The sequence below is a fragment of the Coregonus lavaretus genome (genome assembly GCF_964263955.1).
Source record: "Coregonus lavaretus genome assembly, contig: HAP1_SCAFFOLD_253, whole genome shotgun sequence".
Taxonomy (NCBI): Eukaryota; Metazoa; Chordata; class Actinopteri; order Salmoniformes; family Salmonidae; genus Coregonus; species Coregonus lavaretus.
In genome coordinates, this window is record NW_028164325.1 from 28,464 (window position 1) to 48,751 (window position 20,288).

General features: G+C 43.4%; 1 long non-coding RNA gene across 1 annotated transcript; it reads left to right on the plus strand.

Moving 5' to 3' along the window:
- The first annotated feature begins 4,468 nt into the window (after positions 1–4,468).
- Positions 4,469–19,577, plus strand: LOC311117155. The gene is made up of 3 exons (XR_014611571.1): positions 4,469–4,597; positions 19,098–19,144; positions 19,555–19,577. It is a non-coding gene; the product is annotated as an uncharacterized lncRNA (long non-coding RNA).
- Positions 19,578–20,288: the final 711 nt, after the last annotated feature.

The following is a 20,288-nucleotide window of genomic DNA, read 5'->3' on the forward strand; positions in this document are numbered from 1 at the left end:
ATTTGCTTTCCCACACCCATTAATTCCACAGGTAATTAGAAAATGTGGTTCATGCTGGTGATAGAGGCCAATATGTGTGAGTCGTCTGGACACAAAGACAGTATGCTCGTTGCAAAGTGGACAATTGAAGAGAGTTGGCATTCTTCAGAAAGATTGTGAACCTTGGAATGATGGGATGGAATCATGGAGATCATTGGTACTCAGCCACTTGCAGACATCATCAAGGGACCAGTCTTCCACAGCCACACTCAAATTCAAGTTGACACATAGCGCAAAAGTGAAATGTATTAGTGTTGAGGCTAAAACAAAACCTATCCCACTCTTTCCAGACAACCACCTTTCCTCCTAAAATGCATTTATGGTTGTTCCATAAAGAAGCAGAGCTTGTCAGGAAAGGTGAAGATGTCTGTCTCTTATTTATCTGACGCCATATTTCTTAGTATGGGACATTATGGGATTCTGCAGTCCCACATTTAAGTGTTGACTCAGATAATATGATGCTCCAAATGGGGCATTAAGTTATTCTTCCATGTCAACCCAAATTGGCCTATTAGAGTTCTCAATAAAGAGCCTATTTGGGCAGTTATAAAGGCTTCTTGCTATAATTACATGTTAGGGAGCTTTAATCCTCCCTTCTAAGTCTTTACCTGTAATCTAGCTTGGTTCATCCTCGCCCTTTTAATAGTCCAAATGAATCATTTTGTCTATGGTGTTAAAGGTGTAGGCAGGTATGGACAGTGGAAACATGCTGATGATGTAATTCCGTTTAGGAGCTTTAACCATCGTTATAACATGTGGCCTACCCCACAATGAGATTTGTAGCTTGTCCCAGTTCTTCAACTGGAGTTGAATTTTGTTCAAACACTGTATTGATTGATTGATTGATTGATTGACTGCAAATACATTCATTCACCATTCAGTTAGTGTTGGAAAAGACGAAGGAATTACACAGAACACACTATAATCACACTGTATTGATTGATTGAATCACTGTAAATACATTCATTCACTATTCAGTTAGTATTGGAAAAGATGAAGGAATTACACAGAACACACTATAATCAAACTGTATTGATTGATTGATTCACTATTCAGTTAGTATTGGATAGACAAAGGAGTAACACAGAACACACTATAATCACACTTCAAATACATCCAAATACTTTATAGAGGCTAACCTGTTAGTAGATCCATAGCGAGCTTTAAACATTGTCTTGCTTTGGTCTGAAATACAGAGGACAGAACAATCCGCCCCAATACACCAACCTGAAAGACATCAATTAGACACAAACACAACATAAACAACATGAGTATTCAATATCAAATGCATCTAACTAATCTGATCTGTTTTATGTATTCTTCTTTTTGTCAAGTCGAACATAATCTACATTGGGTCATCTGTGTGTGTGTGTGTGTGTGTGTGTGTGTGTGTGTTACCTGTTCGTGGTGGTTGATACATTTCTCTATCCGAGCTCACAGCTTCCAAACTCTCCACCACTTAACTGGACAGGGGCAGGATAAGCCAGGTACTAAAGGGAGGAGGATGGAAGGAGATGGTGAGAAAGTATATCATGGGTTTAAATGACTACAATTTCTCAATATTGAGTCTAGCTAGCTAAAGTTAGCTAACGTTACAGTAACTTTAACTAGCTAGCTACTGTAGCTAACGTTAGCTAAAACGTACCAACATTTATACAACAATTACCAGCTAACATTACAGGCTATGTAGCTTGGCTAGCTGATGAAAAACCAAGAGTACAATACATAATGTATTGTTTTTTAGTAATTTGATAGTAGTTTGATGAATTATTATCTTAGCTAAGCGAATAGCTAAGGTATCACTCACCTTTCACGTCAATCCGATGCAAGTCATCTCTTACTGGTCGCGTCTCTCCAACCATCCGCGCGCTTCCCGCTTCCAGTTGTCTTTTGACCAACGGTCTCAATTTGAATTCTACGCTCGAGCGCCCTTTACTCACGAGGGCGCTGCTGGTTCCAAAACGAACCCCTCTTTTGAAAAGGCTTCTTCAAAGAACCCCTGAAGTCTTCAATGGTTCAACAACGAGCTGATGGCAGAGTATAGGCTTGGAAATTAATCTTAAGGTAAATTTTTTAACCTTATATTATCCTAAAGGATCCTACAGGAAGCTTTTCTTTTAAGAGTGTAGTTCACGTTTACTCATTTATCTGCAAAACCATGCCTTCCGAGTTGTAAAGGGGTGGCCAGCCACATAATTAGTTTTAAAAGTCTACCATGACAACAACTATCCCATTGACTATATCCAGTAATAGTTTCTTATTGCTCTAGTTAAGATCTCACAACACAGTTACGCTGCTACAATTAAGGCATAAGCCATAAGTATATATCATTTGAAAATGCAAACAAAATTGGCTTGAATTTGTCGTGTAATAACAATTTTGAAAAACACCAAAAAGGTCAATACTAATAATTCATCATAAAATGTTTGTCCTCTGTAGTTGCGAGTCTTAATTTTTTTGCTGAAATCCATACTTTTTCATTAAACGTTAATCAAATACAAACACCAACATTTTCCTCCTTTTTGTTTCTCGAAGGTGGAAACTGAGTGCATGTGTCAATTGAATATCCAATTATGTAGACCAAGGGCTCCAAATACTTGTTGTCCAATCAAATCACACAATCTACAGATGGGGCGTCAACCAAAGAAAACTTTATTGATTGGCACATTTTCTGTCCAGGGACACTGAGAAAAAACAACCAGGAAAGATAAATCATAGAAATATATTTTACAATAATTGTATAGCCTAGGTTTCATTTACGAACAGACACATTCACTACATTTGTTTAATTATTCACTTAATTACTTATTATTTTCAGTAAACTCTTATTCTATAACATTTATTGTTTTAACATTTACACTTCTAGTTTTAAACTTTATATTATATATATGTCATTTATATAAATATAATATATAATGATCAATATATAACCATTTAATAGATATATAATGTACTATATATACACACACACACACACACACACACACACACACACACACAGCTAAGGAGAAGAAGGTGAGATTGGCTGTTACACCAGCTAAGGAGAAGAAGGTGAGATTGGCTTGAACACCAGCTAAGGAGAAGAAGGTGAGATTGGCTGTTACACCAGCTAAGGAGGAGAAGGTGAGATTGGCTTGAACACCAGCTAAGGTGAAGAAGGTGAGATTGTCTGTTACACCAGCTAAGGAGAAGAAGGTGAGATTGGCTGTTACACCAGCTAAGGAGGAGAAGGTGAGATTGGCTGTTACACCAGCTAAGGAGAAGAAGGTGAGATTGGCTGTTACACCAGCTAAGGAGAAGAAGGTGAGATTGGCTGTTACACCAGCTAAGGAGAAGAAGGTGAGATTGTCTGTTACACCAGCTAAGGAGAAGAAGGTGAGATTGGCTGTTACACCAGCTAAGGTGAAGAAGGTGGGATTGGCTGTTACACCAGCTAAGGTGAAGAAGGTGAGATTGGCTGTTACACCAGCTAAGGTGAAGAAGGTGAGATTGGCTGTTACACCAGCTAAGGTGAAGAAGGTGAGATTGGCTGTTACACCAGCTAAGGTGAAGAAGGTGAGATTGGCTGTTACACCAGCTAAGGAGGAAAAGGTGAGATTGTCTGGAAGACCAACAAAGTCCCCTGTCCCCGAGGTGAAGAGGACACCTCCAGTCTATGGGTCTGGTCCCCTTGCCAGGGCCAGATATTACCTGGATTGCCATCAATACCTCCATGCTTTGTTTATGAGGTCACACGTGAAGAAGTACAAAGAGGACATCATCAAGAGGTAAGGTAGTAGAAGTATGTGATAAGAGTGATTGTTTTTTAGACTTGAGATTATAATTCAGTTGATATGCCATACCATACATCTACAATGTAGGATCATAGGTTTGTGTGATTTCTATGTACTTTCAGAGAATGGAGTTAGTGCAGGAAAAAGATGGTCCCTTGTCCCAACCGGTGGAGACAGAGGTCTTTCAGACCTTTTCCTGGAGTGAGACTCTGGCGTGGGGCAGAGGAGAAGGCACCTTTGATGACCACCTGTTAGAGGGCAACCCTTCCCCAGGCCAGAAACCTCAAAGTAGACCTCATCAAAGGTAGAGAAATCACCACAATGTGAGGATTAACCCAATATCATGTTCACACTAGATGTCCAATATCAATCATTTCACAATTGACATGTTGTATATAGTTGTACCGTTTCTACAAGTCAATTAGTAAAGTAAGTACAACTCTGACATGTAAGCCTTGTCCGAGACAAAAGACAAAACTAAGAGAAGAAACCTTCTAATGTCTCCTCTTTTCAGAGACGACTTTCAACGTAAGAAGCAGGACCTCCATGACAGAGGGACATGGATGGTGCTGTCAATGGCCTTGTTCACCAGCAGGCAAAATAAAATGAAGTTTGTACCAACATGCCTGGAGATGGAGCTGTGGAGGAAAGGATGCTGTGAGAAGATATTCTTCACTCTGAACTCCATGGCCATCTGCCTATGTTCTGATGCCACTAGAGGACATGTTAACAGGTTGAGGGTCGGCAATGATACCCAGATCATGAAGTGGAAGAAACAGGCTGAGGTAAGTGTGAGTCTTAAACATATGTAAACACAATTTGATTCATTGATTCATTGATTCAACACAACAATTTCATAATTCTATTATTTCATTGAATTTCTCATCTCAGTCAGGATGCTCTCGAATAGGCTTTGTCGTGCCCTCTCCACATCTTATACTTTTCTCATATTTTGTGTGTTCTTTCTTCCATATGGGAATGAATGCTGACAAATAAATGCTCATATTATTTTATTGATGAAGTATTCCACTAAATGAAAGAAGATAGAAATGAACTTTTGACCAATGCTAGCTGATAATATTTACTCTTCCATATGCGTTGTGTTCTTACATCTTCTTCAGTATGAGGTCTGGGATGTACACCATGTGATTTTCTTTGCCATATGCCTTTTTCAACAGCTTTTCTCTTTCTTTCTCCCTCTGTTTCTTTTCGTTATAGTTCCTTGCCACCTCGTCCAGGTGGGCTTTCACCCTCTCCTTATTCTTCCTCACTTCTTCCTTACTCTCTGCTTTTCTAGCTCTGAGCAGTTCTTTTACTTTGTTCTTCTCCAACAAGTCTCTTTCTTTCCTCTCCTTTTTCTCCTGCTTTGCCCTGACTCTCTGGGCGCGTTTAGTTTCCATCTGAAAGAGAAAGTCCATACATGTTGGTCAGTGATCTGAAATATTATTATTACTCCTTCTCTAGCATGCAGTCAACTTAATCTGTTGAATCTGATAGTATAACCATTAGGAGGTGACTTATGACCTCCCTGAACTGTGACTGGTTAAATGGAGTACTGTACCTGTGCCTGCTCTTGCTCTCTGAACCTCAGGACAGTCTGCATCTGGTACAGCTTTATGTACGCCTCCTTCATCCTCTCCACCACATCCCTCTTCTCTATTGCCCATCTCTCTTTGTCCCTTTGCATTTTCTCAATTTCACTACTCTTTCTCTCCCGCTCCTCTGTAATCTTCCAGTTCTCCTTCTCCATCTCTCTCTTTTCCATCTCCCATCCCTTCTTCTCTTGTCCATTCAGGCACAGAATCCTCATCTTTTCTCTTTCCAGAGCCTCTATCGCTCTCTCCTTCTCTCTCAGCTCAATTATCCACTCCTCTGCTGCCTGCGTGCTCCTCCTCTTAATCTCCTCCTTCTCCTTCATCCATCTTTCCCCCCGTTGATCCAAGAGGCTTCGTAGGCCAGCCTTGGCCTTGGCCCATCTCCCCCTGTCCTCCTTCCAGGCTACTAGGGTCTGATTCCTCTCCTGGTCTGCTTTGGCCAAAGCTGTCTCCAAACCATTTCTTATGAGGTTCCATCCATTCCTCTCTCTCACCCTCTCCTTCCCCACCCTTTCATTCTCAGCTAACAGTCTCTTCTTGTTCTCCACTGTCACCTTCCATAACTTGGCCAAGGACATCTTCACCTTTGATATCTTGTCCACCATTGTTTGTTTGTCGGTCGCTGCGCTTTCTCTCTGTTTGTCCATCACCTCTCTCACCCTTTCATTCTCAGCTGACAGCCTCGTGTTCTCCACGGTCAACTTCCCTATCTTGGCCAAGTGCAGTATGTTCTGCACCTTCAGCTTTGCCATCTTGAGCTCCATATTTTTTCTGTCTGACACTGCACTTTCTCTCTGTTTCTCAAACAACTCTCTCTCCAGCTTCCATTGGTAGCAGTTTACCTCAATAGAAGCCTCAGTCTCCCTTATCTGTCTCAGCAACTCTTCAATTAGCCTTTCTCTTTCTTGCTCTGGTTCCACCCTCACCTTGTTGACTTCCTCCAACACCTCTCTCTGCAGCTTCCACCGGTAGTGGTCTACCTTGTTACAAGTCTCAATCTCCTTTCTCATTCTCAGCAGCCCCTCCATTTCTCTTTGTCTTTCTATCTCTCGTTCCCCCCTCATCTTGTTGCCTTTCTCCATCTCCTCACTTTCAGTCATCTCTTTCTCCATCTCAATGACTTCTCTCTGCATCAATATGTATGGAGAAACATGTATTCCTTATTTTTTTTATTTTGTGTGAATCTTTTCCATGTCATTTTCTTAAAACTGTCTGGCCATGCCAGTTTTCCAACTTCAGTTACCTTCAGGCTAACTGGTATAATTTATTAAATGGTAATAAGTAGGCCTACCTTCACTGATTTCCTTAGAAGTCAAACACTTTTACACATTATTATGTTCTAACTCACCTCTCCTCCGCGATGTCTGTCCACTTATGAAGATTTAAAAAGATATACACTTGAGTAGTTATGGTGTGGTGAATGGACATGCTGGTTGTTTTCTTTGGTTTGGAACTTGTTGTAGCCAAGTTCTAATTCCAAATTCTATGGTTGTAGCCTAGCTTAATTGTTGAGTCATAATGAGATTGGAATGTTGTTTTGAATTCTGTATTATGGACAAAAATCTCAGAATTCTGAAGATTTTAGAATTATATTTAAAAATTATTGTTTGTCATACATTCTATATACATCATTCTAGCCCTTGGATGCTCTCTCGGAGTTATAAGTCTTATATTCTCAGCCCAAAAGAAATTTGGTCTATTTCAAAAATATTCAAAATAAGGATTACTTTGTAAGTATTGGTTGTCATGGTGCCGTGAGGAAGCCTAGGCAGAGAGCTCTGTTAATATGTGACCGACCCCCCCCCCCCCCCACACACACACACACACACACTCACTTAAAGACCTTGAAGTTTGGTTTGGAAACAACATCACTATTTGTCCTGGCAATGAAGGTCTGTCTTCTGGAACACTCATGAAAAAAGAGAATGGTTTTCGTTTAAGTTGTCCACTTTAAAAACCCTTCAGCTTCTTCTCGCTGAGTTGCTTGAGGACACGGTAGCGCTGTGGCGAGGAGGCACAAGATAGGTCCTTAAAATAACATAACTAAGGCTACTTAACACTGTAGAAACTCTGGAATCACACTTTGTTGGCATAAAGACACCCACAATCTCTCCTTCTATCTCGGTACATTCTGTGTTGCACCAACGAGTGTTCAGTCCTTGCACACCATATAATGGAGGGTGTCATTCCAAAATACCCCTTCGCTGCATTGAACCTGCTAATTACCGAGACAGTTCAACGCTAAAATGATTGAGAATGACTTTCACCACTAAATAAACTTCCACAGTTTGACAAAGACACATCAGGGGAAAACAGCTACTCGTATTAAAAACCTTTCATTATGGCGATAGCTATTTGCTGCAGTGACTGAGAGCCAATTGAGGCCCAGTATTCTCAGTGCTTCTGGGGCCTGTGCAGTGCAGGTGAATGGTGTGCGTGTGTGTATGTGTGAAATGTAGGATTGTCTGAGCACAAACAGAGCTACTTATTTTGGCAACGCATGAAGCAGAGTTAGCAAACAGCTTGAGTGATGAATGACAGGCTGCTAGGAGAGGCAGAGAACCCAAAGATCCTTCCTCACTCACACTCCCAGAAAAAGCTTTTGAGTTGCTGTGGATCCAGTGGTTTGTGTGTGTGTGTGTGTGTGTGTGTGTGTGTGTGTGTGTGTGTGTGTGTGTGTGTGTGTGTGTGTGTGTGTGTGTGTGTGTGTGTGTGTGTGCGCACGAGGCAGGCTGCCTCTGCCAACTCCTAATGAAAGTGTTGCTGAGGAGGAGAGTGATAACTCTAAGACAGATGTGCCTCAGCTCACCTGTGTGTTTGTATGTGTGTGTGTGTGTGTGTGTGTGTGTGTGTGTGTGTGTGTGTGTGTGTGTGTGTGTGAGGGGGGGGGGGGGGGGGGGGGGGGTTGGTGTGGAGGAGGGATGGGAGGGGGGTATGATGAACACATGACATCTGTCTGTGACACAGGTGAGAGCTCCAGCCTCTAGCCCAGCCAAACTAGAAAACACTCATCTGAAATTGGACAATAAACTACAGTTTGTAATGAAATACAGGAATGTGTCTTTACCGGTTACTGCCACATCACTGAGCTTTCTACATCTGAATGAGTTTTCTACAGAGATGAAGCACAGTGGTCAAACAGCAGTGTTGACACTGTGACTATGGTGGGGCTGTTAAGCATGAAACACACTGAGAATCTCACTGCCGATATACTGCCGATGAGTACTTACTTTACATTACTGACTTTATTGTCCCCATGGGGACATTTTGTTGCACTATCATGCACATTTTTAAAGTGGCGTTTATACAGTAGACAACAAATTGACAATACAAAATTCATAACAGTTACATACAGTATATATCAATGAAAGAGACTAGCCTGCTGGCCTTACTGGTGATAGGAACATTAGCCCAAGCTGTTTAGGAGGGATATCACACCTGGCACAAATGTTTGTCTAGTTCTGTTTTTCCTGCCGGGGGGTGCCCTATACCTGCACCCAGAGGGGAGTAGTTCAAAGTTCAGGTACGGGGGTGGCTTGGGTCTAAAATGTTTTTGTGAGCCTTGCTGAGGGCTCTGAACTTAAAGATCTCATCACCTTGCTTGCTGTGGTGATAATCCTTCTCAGCATATTTTTCTGTCTGACAGTGGCATTGCCAAACCAACAAACAATGCAAAAAGTTTAAATACTAAGATTTGTAAAACACAGTCAGTATAGTACAGTTAACATTAAAAGATCCCAGCTTTTTGAGAAAGTACAGTCTCTGTTGACTCTTTTTGTAAATCAGGTCTGTAGATTTACTCTACTGAAGCTTATTGTCTAAGTGGACAGTCAGATATTTGTATTCCTCTACAATCTCTATGTTCTGACCTCTGATAGATGTTGCAGAGGTGGGTGTTGTTCGCTTCCTGAAGTCTATCTATGCACATCTCTTTGATCTTGTTGGTATTGAGGACCAAGTGTGATTCATCACACCATCCTACAAAGTCATTTAGTACTGGGCCATGACAGAGGGAGGCCGTTCCTTCTCTTGCTAGAACAAAAATGGTACCTGCTGCGTGCCGACCCAGTAGCAACGAACCTACCGATTCTACTTGTAGAATAGCAATGCTTGTCAGTGGCCAATAACTTGACTTTGAGCCAGTCAGAGAGCACGAAACCCCATGTGGGGGAGCCAGAAATTATTTATTTTTAAAGAGGGCATTTTCTGCGTACATCCACAGATGAGCCAGTCACACTTCATATGCAATGTAGGCTATGGGATGGTAGCTAGATAAGTGCACAGACGCAATGCACACAACACTAAATACTTCCTCCAAGACAGCTAACCACTGTAGTTAGTATTGCCATTATAATTAAATCACAATGGATTAGATAGTTTCCATTAAACAGCTGCCTGTGTTAGCTGCCTAGTTAGTGCAATGTCCTTAGCTAGCTAGCTATGTTGTGCTAGCTAGCGAATATGCTAACATTAACTAGTTAGCTAAACATTTGGCTATGGGCTGGCACTGGCAATATGGGATTATGGAGAGTGCCTTAAATTGTTTCTTCATCATCTTGCTAGGTAGTTATCTAGTAGTGGCCATCTGGCTAGTATCAACAAGGGCTTTGTACAAAATAACGACATTAGCGCAGATAACTTGGAATCTAGACCATAAGCAATACGCACATATATGCATTGTCAAACAACGCTACTACCACCTTCTGGTTTGGAGTATTTTAACAAGGCTGAGTGGCTGACGACTTCCAAGGTCTTTGCTGTGTGAACAAAAACAGTGTGAATACATTAGTGAATACATAAAATATGTATTCACTAACTGTAAGTCGCTCTGGATAAGAGTGTCTGCTAAATGACTAAAATGTAAATGTAAATGAACACATAAGAGATTGACTGCCGACACTGTTCAGAGGTGCTAAGTACTAAATAAAGGTGAAATAAAAATAAATAAAAAACTGTCGGCAGGCAAACGTTTGACAATCCAACCGGTGTGTCTGAGCTTTTAGAGGAGGGGAGACACCCTTCTGTGCGTCTGTCACAGCTGAAGACTAACACAGAGGAAGAGGGCTGTTGGTCTGAGAGGAGGAGTGAAAAGGAAGGTAGGGGGAGAGATCAGGGCCTAAAGTGCTTAACAGTCCAGAGAGAGGAGTGTGAGAAAGCCATCAAGGAGACCACACCTCTGTTAAAATGAAGAAGCACCAGTAACTACAACCACAACCCCCTCTGCTTCCTCCCCTGGCCCCTCTCTACTATCCCCTCATTACCACTGGTGGTCCTGGAGGTAGAGCTCAGTGTTGCCAGATTGGGTAGTTTCACACCTAAAAGAAATGCGATGCAAGAAACATACAAATCCCGCCCACCCAGCTCACAGAGAAATCTGTTAAAATGTGGCTACTTTTTAGTGGATTGGGCAGGATTTTGGTTCTGATTGTGCTAGAAAGTGGCAATAGAATCTGGCAACACTGGTAGAGCTATACCGGCCTTGGGGTGGGGAAGAAAGCCTCCGAGCAGCCTCCAAGTATGCTTTTATATTTTCCTTTAAGGGGAAAACATCAGATTTGTTCATGTTTAGCCTCTGGAAGACTATACATAGACTGAAAACTCAGAATGGATCCTGCTGAACAACTAGCAGTGAGTAATGATAGGATGTGTCAACAGAACACTGAGGGATAGAGAGCAACTGGACATGCCTAGCTCTGGAACACAGTCCTAGTGGTGCTAGGCTTCTTCACTGGTTTATTTAGCTCTTAATGAAAGAAGAGAGAAGACAACGGAGGGAAAGACAAACAGAGAGGAAAGAGAAGGGGAAGCTGCTGGTACTTTGGGAGACGATGATGAGTTTGCTGAGGTGCCAAGATAATTCACTGTAGAACAGTAGAGGACTCCCACATACTCCCGCATAACTGACAGATCTCTGCTGCTAAGAGAGGCCCACACTCTCATACAGAGTACACACATAGAGCGTGATTTACCATTTGGAGTCTTGCACCGTATACCCTGACTGCACATGTACATATGCACGCACGCACATACACACGCACACACACAGACAGAACTGATTTACTGGCTCCCTGAAGGCCTGATAAAACACTGTCTGCATGACCTCACTTCCTGTTGCTGCAGCCAGCGGGAGGATGGATAGACATTAACCCGCAGAGATGAGGACACATACACACACATTTCCACTCAGGGTGTTTTACTGGCTGGGAATCTGCCCCCCTGACCTTTCCCGTGTCATGCTTTAGGGGAGGTGGTCTGATCCTGACCTGTGACCCCCACATTGGCCCTCGAACAAGTTAAATCAATTTGTCCTTGGGGGTTAATAATGTTTTCCATCCTATCTATCTATATACAAATTATAAAACTGAACCTCAACTCTCAGTATCAATTACAGTTCCAGCAAGTTTAAGAGTGATGTCTGACGTGATGACATCATGAGGTTTTCCAACTTCTATCCCTCGTCGCTTAAATCATCCTTCAATTTGAATTCATCTTAAATAATTGTTTGCCCGCTGATGTCTGCCTTTAAATTATAGTATGGCTATATAGGAAATGCCTTTTTGGAAGTGAACCCCATCACTCAAGCTTGTGGCGTAAAGCGAGTTTTAGAAGATACATTTTCAGTGGACAACTTTCTTCTTTAATCGGTGCAATGTGCCGAGGAGTGAGGAAATACCTGGCCACAATTCCTGGCAAGCCCTGGGAGAATCTACTTCCATATGGACCATGACTTCAGATCAGTCCTTAGCAAAGCTGCACTGTTGAAAATGGTCAGACGGTAATTACTACGAATGGCTTCTTCAAACAGGTAAGATGACAGAGGTACCGGGAGTCCAAGGCCAGACTCAGCGAGATGACGGAGCACGTGGCACCCTATTCACATTGAACTACTTTTGACCAGTGCATTATATAGAGAATAGGGGGTTGTAGGAGCTATTCATCATGTTTGTGTTCTATTGATTTAATCCCTATATTTACCTGTTTAGCACCTGACTGCCCCGCTGATTTACATTTCCCCCCCATTGAATATATAAAAGGCTGCCAGGTGAATGAGAAAATTAGCTGCAATTTTTAAAGGAACCGGTTGACTTTGTCTTTTAGCTAGCTAGGTCTTTTAAATTTGCAAAAATAAAAATAAAAAGACACAATTGATGAAGGACGATGATTATGAAGACTAAATACATAAAATGTAAATGTTTGAGGACAGGGTTTTGTTCTTTCTGGATTCCACTAGAATGACGCTATTAGAGATCTCGCACATGAAGCCCTACCTAGACTGCAAGTGCCGGCATTTTTTCCTCTGGTCTAAAATAAAATATCGCAATGCCCCAGGGCAGTGATTGGGGACATTGCCCTGTGTAGGGTGGCGTCTTTCGGATGGGATGTTAAATGGGTGTCCTGACTCTCTGTGGTCACTAAAGATCCCATGGCACTTATTGTAAGAGTAGGGGTGTTAACCCCGGTGTCCTGGCTAAATTCCCAATCTGGACCCTCATACAATCATGGACACCTAATTAATATTAATAATAATAATATGCCATTTAGCAGACGCTTTTATCCAAAGCGACTTACAGTCATGCGTGCATAATTTTTTTTGTGTATGGGTGGTCCCGGGGATCGAACCCACTACCTTGGCGTTACAAGCGCCGTGCTCTACCAGCTGAGCTACAGAGGACCACATCCCCCGCTTCCAATTGGCTCATTCATCCCGCCTCCTCTCCCCTGTAACTATTCCCCAAGTCGTTGCTGTAAATTAGAATGTGTTCTCAGTCAACTTACCTGGTAAAATAAGGGTAAAATAAAAAATAAATTAAAATTGTGTGGGTGGGAGCTAGTGTGCCTGAGAGCACAGACAATTTTCAACCGTTTCATATCGTACTCTTTCTGTTAGTGACAATGATTTAAGAAAATAACGAAAATAAATGGACTAAAATTATTGGATTTCTCTCTTTTATTGGATTGTGTGCAATGGAATTATCCCCAGGTCACTAGTAAGTGGCATCAATAACTTTTTGTATTTGCCACTACAAACTGGTGAGATGACAGAGAGGTACCGGGAGGCCCAGGTCAAGGCCAGACTCAGTGTAATAATTGATGGAGGAGTGGGAGCAGGAGAGGTGGCCAGAGAGGTGTCCAGAGAGGGATGGATGAGAGGGGGCAGGAGAGTGGGCCAGAGAGGGATGGAGGAGAGGGGGAAGGAGAATAGGCCAGAGAGGGATGGAGGAGAGGGATGGAGGAGTGGGAGCAGGAGAGGTGGCCAGAGAGGTGTCCAGAGAGGGATGGATGAGAGGGGGCAGGAGAGTGGGCCAGAGAGGGATGGAGGAGAGGGGGCAGGAGAATAGGCCAGAGAGGGATGGAGGAGAGGGATGGAGGAGTGGGAGCAGGAGAGGTGGCCAGAGAGGGATGGAGGAGAGGGGCCAGGAGAGTGGGCCAGAGAGGGATGGAGGAGAGGGGGCAGGAGAGTGTGCCAGAGAGGGATGGAGGAGTTGGAGCAGGAGAGGTGGCCAGAGACGGATGGAGGAGAGGGGGCAGGAGACAGCCACTGATGGGGGATGAGGGGGTAAGAGCAGTGTTGCTCATCGGAGGCGTGTACCACTGACACATACACACACACACCAGAGGAGGCTGGTAGGAGGAGCTATAGGAGGATGGGCATATTGGAATGGCTGGAATGGAATAAATGGAACGGTATCAAACACATCAAACATATGGAAACTCTTCCATTTATTCCATTCCAGCCATTACAATGAGCCTGTCCTCCTATACCTCCTCCCACCAGCCTCCTCTGACACACACGTATACATAAACACACTAGGCATTCATGCACCTAAGGGTATTCTGTTGATGCCTCTCTCTCTCTCTCTCGTTGCATCCAATGGCAGTGTACGCGATAAGCTAATGCAAGGAGCTGCTTGTGGATTTGCCATCTCTAACGCAGTTCCACCTCCGATTTGATAGAATCTAGCCCTTCACATTGCATTATCCAGTAACCACATCAACCTTTAATCCACATCTTATACTTTTCTCATATTTTGTGTGTTCTTTCTTCCATATGGGAATGAATGCTGACAAATAAATGCTCATATTATTTTATTGATGAAGTATTCCACTAAATGAAAGAAGATAGAAATGAACTTTTGACCAATGCTAGCTGATAATATTTACTCTTCCATATGCGTTGTGTTCTTACATCTTCTTCAGTATGAGGTCTGGGATGTACACCATGTGATTTTCTTTGCCATATGCCTTTTTCAACAGCTTTTCTCTTTCTTTCTCCCTCTGTTTCTTTTCGTTATAGTTCCTTGCCACCTCGTCCAGGTGGGCTTTCACCCTCTCCTTATTCTTCCTCACTTCTTCCTTACTCTCTGCTTTTCTAGCTCTGAGCAGTTCTTTTACTTTGTTCTTCTCCAACAAGTCTCTTTCTTTCCTCTCCTTTTTCTCCTGCTTTGCCCTGACTCTCTGGGCGCGTTTAGTTTCCATCTGAAAGAGAAAGTCCATACATGTTGGTCAGTGATCTGAAATATTATTATTACTCCTTCTCTAGCATGCAGTCAACTTAATCTGTTGAATCTGATAGTATAACCATTAGGAGGTGACTTATGACCTCCCTGAACTGTGACTGGTTAAATGGAGTACTGTACCTGTGCCTGCTCTTGCTCTCTGAACCTCAGGACAGTCTGCATCTGGTACAGCTTTATGTACGCCTCCTTCATCCTCTCCACCACATCCCTCTTCTCTATTGCCCATCTCTCTTTGTCCCTTTGCATTTTCTCAATTTCACTACTCTTTCTCTCCCGCTCCTCTGTAATCTTCCAGTTCTCCTTCTCCATCTCTCTCTTTTCCATCTCCCATCCCTTCTTCTCTTGTCCATTCAGGCACAGAATCCTCATCTTTTCTCTTTCCAGAGCCTCTATTGCTCTCTCCTTCTCTCTCAGCTCAATTATCCACTCCTCTGCTGCCTGCGTGCTCCTCCTCTTAATCTCCTCCTTCTCCTTCATCCATCTTTCCCCCCGTTGATCCAAGAGGCTTCGTAGGCCAGCCTTGGCCTTGGCCCATCTCCCCCTGTCCTCCTTCCAGGCTACTAGGGTCTGATTCCTCTCCTGGTCTGCTTTGGCCAAAGCTGTCTCCAAACCATTTCTTATGAGGTTCCATCCATTCCTCTCTCTCACCCTCTCCTTCCCCACCCTTTCATTCTCAGCTAACAGTCTCTTCTTGTTCTCCACTGTCACCTTCCATAACTTGGCCAAGGACATCTTCACCTTTGATATCTTGTCCACCATTGTGTGTTTGTCGGTCGCTGCGCTTTCTCTCTGTTTGTCCATCACCTCTCGCTGCCTTTCATTCTCAGCTAACAGCCTCATGTTCTCCACGGTCAACTTCCCTATCTTGGCCAAGTGCAGTATGTTCTGCACCTTCAGCTTTGCCATCTTGAGCTCCATATTTTTTCTGTCTGACACTGCGCTTTCTCTCTGTTTGTCCGACACCTCTCTCACCCTTTCATTCTCAGCTGACAGCCTCGTGTTCTCCACGGTCAACTTCCCTATCTTGGCCAAGTGCAGTATGTTCTGCACCTTCAGCTTTGCCATCTTGAGCTCCATATTTTTTCTGTCTGACACTGCACTTTCTCTCTGTTTCTCAAACAACTCTCTCTCCAGCTTCCATTGGTAGCAGTTTACCTCAATAGAAGCCTCAGTCTCCCTTATCTGTCTCAGCAACTCTTCAATTAGCCTTTCTCTTTCTTGCTCTGGTTCCACCCTCACCTTGTTGACTTCCTCCAACACCTCTCTCTGCAGCTTCCACCGGTAGTGGTCTACCTTGTTACAAGTCTCAATCTCCTTTCTCATTCTCAGCAGCCCCTCCATTTCTCTTTGTCTTTCTATCTCTCGTTCCCCCCTCATCTTGTTGCCTTTCTCCATCTCCTCACTTTCAGTCATCTCTTTCTCCATCTCAATGACTTCTCTCTGCATCAATATGTATGGAGAAACATGTATTCCTTATTTTTTTTATATTGTGTGAATCTATTCCATGTCATTTTCTTAAAACTGTCTGGCCATGCCAGTTTTCCAACTTCAGTTACCTTCAGGCTAACTGGTATAATTTATTAAATGGTAATAAGTAGGCCTACCTTCACTGATTTCCTTAGAAGTCAAACACTTTTACACATTATTATGTTCTAACTCACCTCTCCTCCGCGATGTCTGTCCACTTATGAAGATTTAAAAAGATATACACTTGAGTAGTTATGGTGTGGTGAATGGATATGCTGGTTGTTTTCTTTGGTTTGGAACTTGTTGTAGCCAAGTTCTAATTCCAAATTCTATGGTTGTAGCCTAGCTTAATTGTTGAGTCATAATGAGATTGGAATGTTGGCTTGAATTCTGTATTATGGACAAAAATCTAAGAATTCTGAAGATTTTAGAATTATATTTAAAAATTATTGTTTGTCATACATTCTATATACATCATTCTAGCCCTTGGATGCTCTCTCAGAGTTATAAGTCTTATATTCTCAGCCCAAAAGAAATTTGGTCTATTTCAAAAATATTCAAAATAAGGATTACTTTGTAAGTATTGGTTGTCATGGTGCTCACTTAAAGACCTTGAAGTTTGGTTTGGAAACAACATCACTATTTGTCCTGGCAATGAAGGTCTGTCTTCTGGAACACTCATGAAAAAAGAGAATGGTTTTCGTTTAAGTTGTCCACTTTAAAAACCCTTCAGCTTCTTCTCGCTGAGTTGCTTGAGGACACGGTAGCGCTGTGGCGAGGAGGCACAAGATAGGTCCTTAAAATAACATAACTAAGGCTACTTAACACTGTAGAAACTCTGGAATCACACTTTGTTGGCATAAAGACACCCACAATCTCTCCTTCTATCTCGGTACATTCTGTGTTGCACCAACGAGTGTTCAGTCCTTGCACACCATATAATGGAGGGTGTCATTCCAAAATACCCCTTCGCTGCATTGAACCTGCTAATTACCGAGACAGTTGAACGTTAAAATGATTGAGAATGACTTTCACCACTAAATAAACTTCCACAGTTTGACAAAGACACATCAGGGGAAAACAGCTACTCGTATTAAAAACCTTTCATTATGGCGATAGCTATTTGCTGCAGTGACTGAGAGCCAATTGAGGCCCAGTATTCTCAGTGCTTCTGGGGCCTGTGCAGTGCAGGTGAATGGTGTGCGTGTGTGTATGTGTGAAATGTAGGATTGTCTGAGCACAAACAGAGCTACTTATTTTGGCAACGCATGAAGCAGAGTTAGCAAACAGCTTGAGTGATGAATGACAGGCTGCTAGGAGAGGCAGAGAACCCAAAGATCCTTCCTCACTCACACTCCCAGAAAAAGCTTTTGAGTTGCTGTGGATCCAGTGGTTTGTGTGTGTGTGTGTGTGTGTGTGTGTGTGTGTGTGTCCAGTGTGTGTGTGTGTGTGTGTGTGTGTGTGTCCAGTGTGTGTCCTGTGTGTGTGTGTGTCCAGTGTGTGTATGTGTGTGTGTCCGGTGTGTGTGTGTGTGTATCCTGTGTGTATGTGTGTGTGTGTCCAATGTGTGTGTCCAGTGTGTGTGTGTGTGTGTGTGTGTGCAGTGTGTGTGTCCAGTGTTTGTGTCGTGTTTGTGTCCTGTGTGTGTGTGTGTCCAGTGTGTGTGTGTGTGTGTGTGTGTCCAGTGTGTGTGTGTGTCCAGTATGTGTGTGTGTGTGTGTGTGTGTGTCCAGTGTGTATGTCTGTGTGTGTCCAGTGTGTGTGTATATGTGTGTTTGTCCGGTGTGTGTGTGTGTGTGTGTGTGTGTGTGTGTGTCTAGTGTGTGTGTCAAGTGCGTGTGTGTCCAGGGTGAGTGTGTGTTCAGTTTGTGGAAACACAAACACACACACACACACACTGGACACACACACACACTGGACACACACACAAACACACTGGACACACACACAGGACACACTCACACACTAGACACACACAATGGACACACACACTGCACACACACACTGCACACACACACACACACACATACACACACACCAGAGACACACACACACACACACACACACACACACTGGACACACACTGGACACACACAGGGCACACACACACTGGACACACACACACACAGAAACACACACACACACACACAAGACACACACACACACACACACACACACACACAAGACACACACACACACACACTGGACATACACACACACACTGGACACACACACAAACTGGACACACACACACAAACTGGACACACACAGTGGACACACAGGACACACACACACACAGGACACCCACACAGGCACTGGACACACAGACACACACACACACACACACACACACTGGACACACACACACATACTGGACACACACACACACTGGACACACACACACACTGGACACACACACACACACACACACTGGACACACACACACTGGACACTCGACAAACACACACACACACAAGTCACACACAGACTAGACACACACACACACACACACTCGACACACACACACACGTACTGGACACACACACACACACTGGACACACACACAGACAAGCATTCTTACCACTGCTTGGACAAAGTTATATGCTGACTGTGTGTGTGTGTGTGTGTCCAGTGTGTGTGTGTGTGTGTGTGTGAGTTCAGGTGTTTCCCTCAATGACTGTCTGTTCTTCTGCTTACCGCTACAGTGTGGAACATGGTGGAGAGAACAGAATGAAACCTGGACTTAGAAAATGTGAGTGTTGACTGCTGTGAAGAATATGACTAAGAATAAGTCTTGATTCAAGTGAAGTCAAAGTCAAAGACCACCATCATTACTTACTTGGTCATATTAAATATCAGCTGTAGTTCTACAGAAGCACAAATCAGGAAAGTTTACAAAGAGTTGCTTTGACAATGTGTGTGTCTGTGTTTGTGTGTGGCATGTTCGTCTTAAGTTAGAAATGTGTGTGTGTGTGTGTTCAGAAAGTGTATGTGTGTCCATTGTGTGTGTGTGTGTGTGTGTTCAGGATGTGTGTGTTTGTGTCTGTGTGTGTTCAGTGTGTGTGTGTGTGTGTGTGTGTGTGTGTGTTCAGGATGTGTGTGTGTTCAATGTGTGTGTGTGTGTAATTAATGGGAATAAGTGTGTTTTATTTTACCATACAGTATAACATATGATCAGAACTGATCTGATGAGAACAGAAAGGTGACATGGAGGAGAGAGAAGCAGCCGTATCCTGATCACCCAGAGAGATTTGAGGACTGGAAACAGGTGCTGTGTAGAGAAGGTCTGACTGGGCGCTGTTACTGGGAGGTAGAGTGGAGTGGGAGATGGGTTGATATAGGAGTGACATATAAAGGAATCAGCAGGAGAGGAAGGGGTAATGACTGTAGGATTGGATGGAATGACAAGTCCTGGAGTCTGTTCTGCTCTGACAACAGTTACTCTGCCTGGCACAATAATAAGTCCACTACCATAGACGTCCCCTCCTCCAGCTCCCACAGAGTAGGAGTGTATCTGGACTGGCCAGCCGGCACTCTGTCCTTCTACAGAGTCTCCTCTGACACACTGACCCACCTGTACACATTCCACTCCACATTCACTGAGCCCCTCTATCCAGGGTTTAGGGTTTATGTTGACTCCTCAGTGTCCCTGTAAATAATAACCATGGTAACACTGACACACACACACACACACTGGACACACACACACACTGGCCACACACACACATACACTGGACACACACACACATTGGACACACATACTGGACACACACACACTGGACACACACACACACACTGGACACACACACACTGGACACACACACACACTGGCCACACACACACACACACTGGACACACACACACACTGGACACACACACACTGGACACACACACAC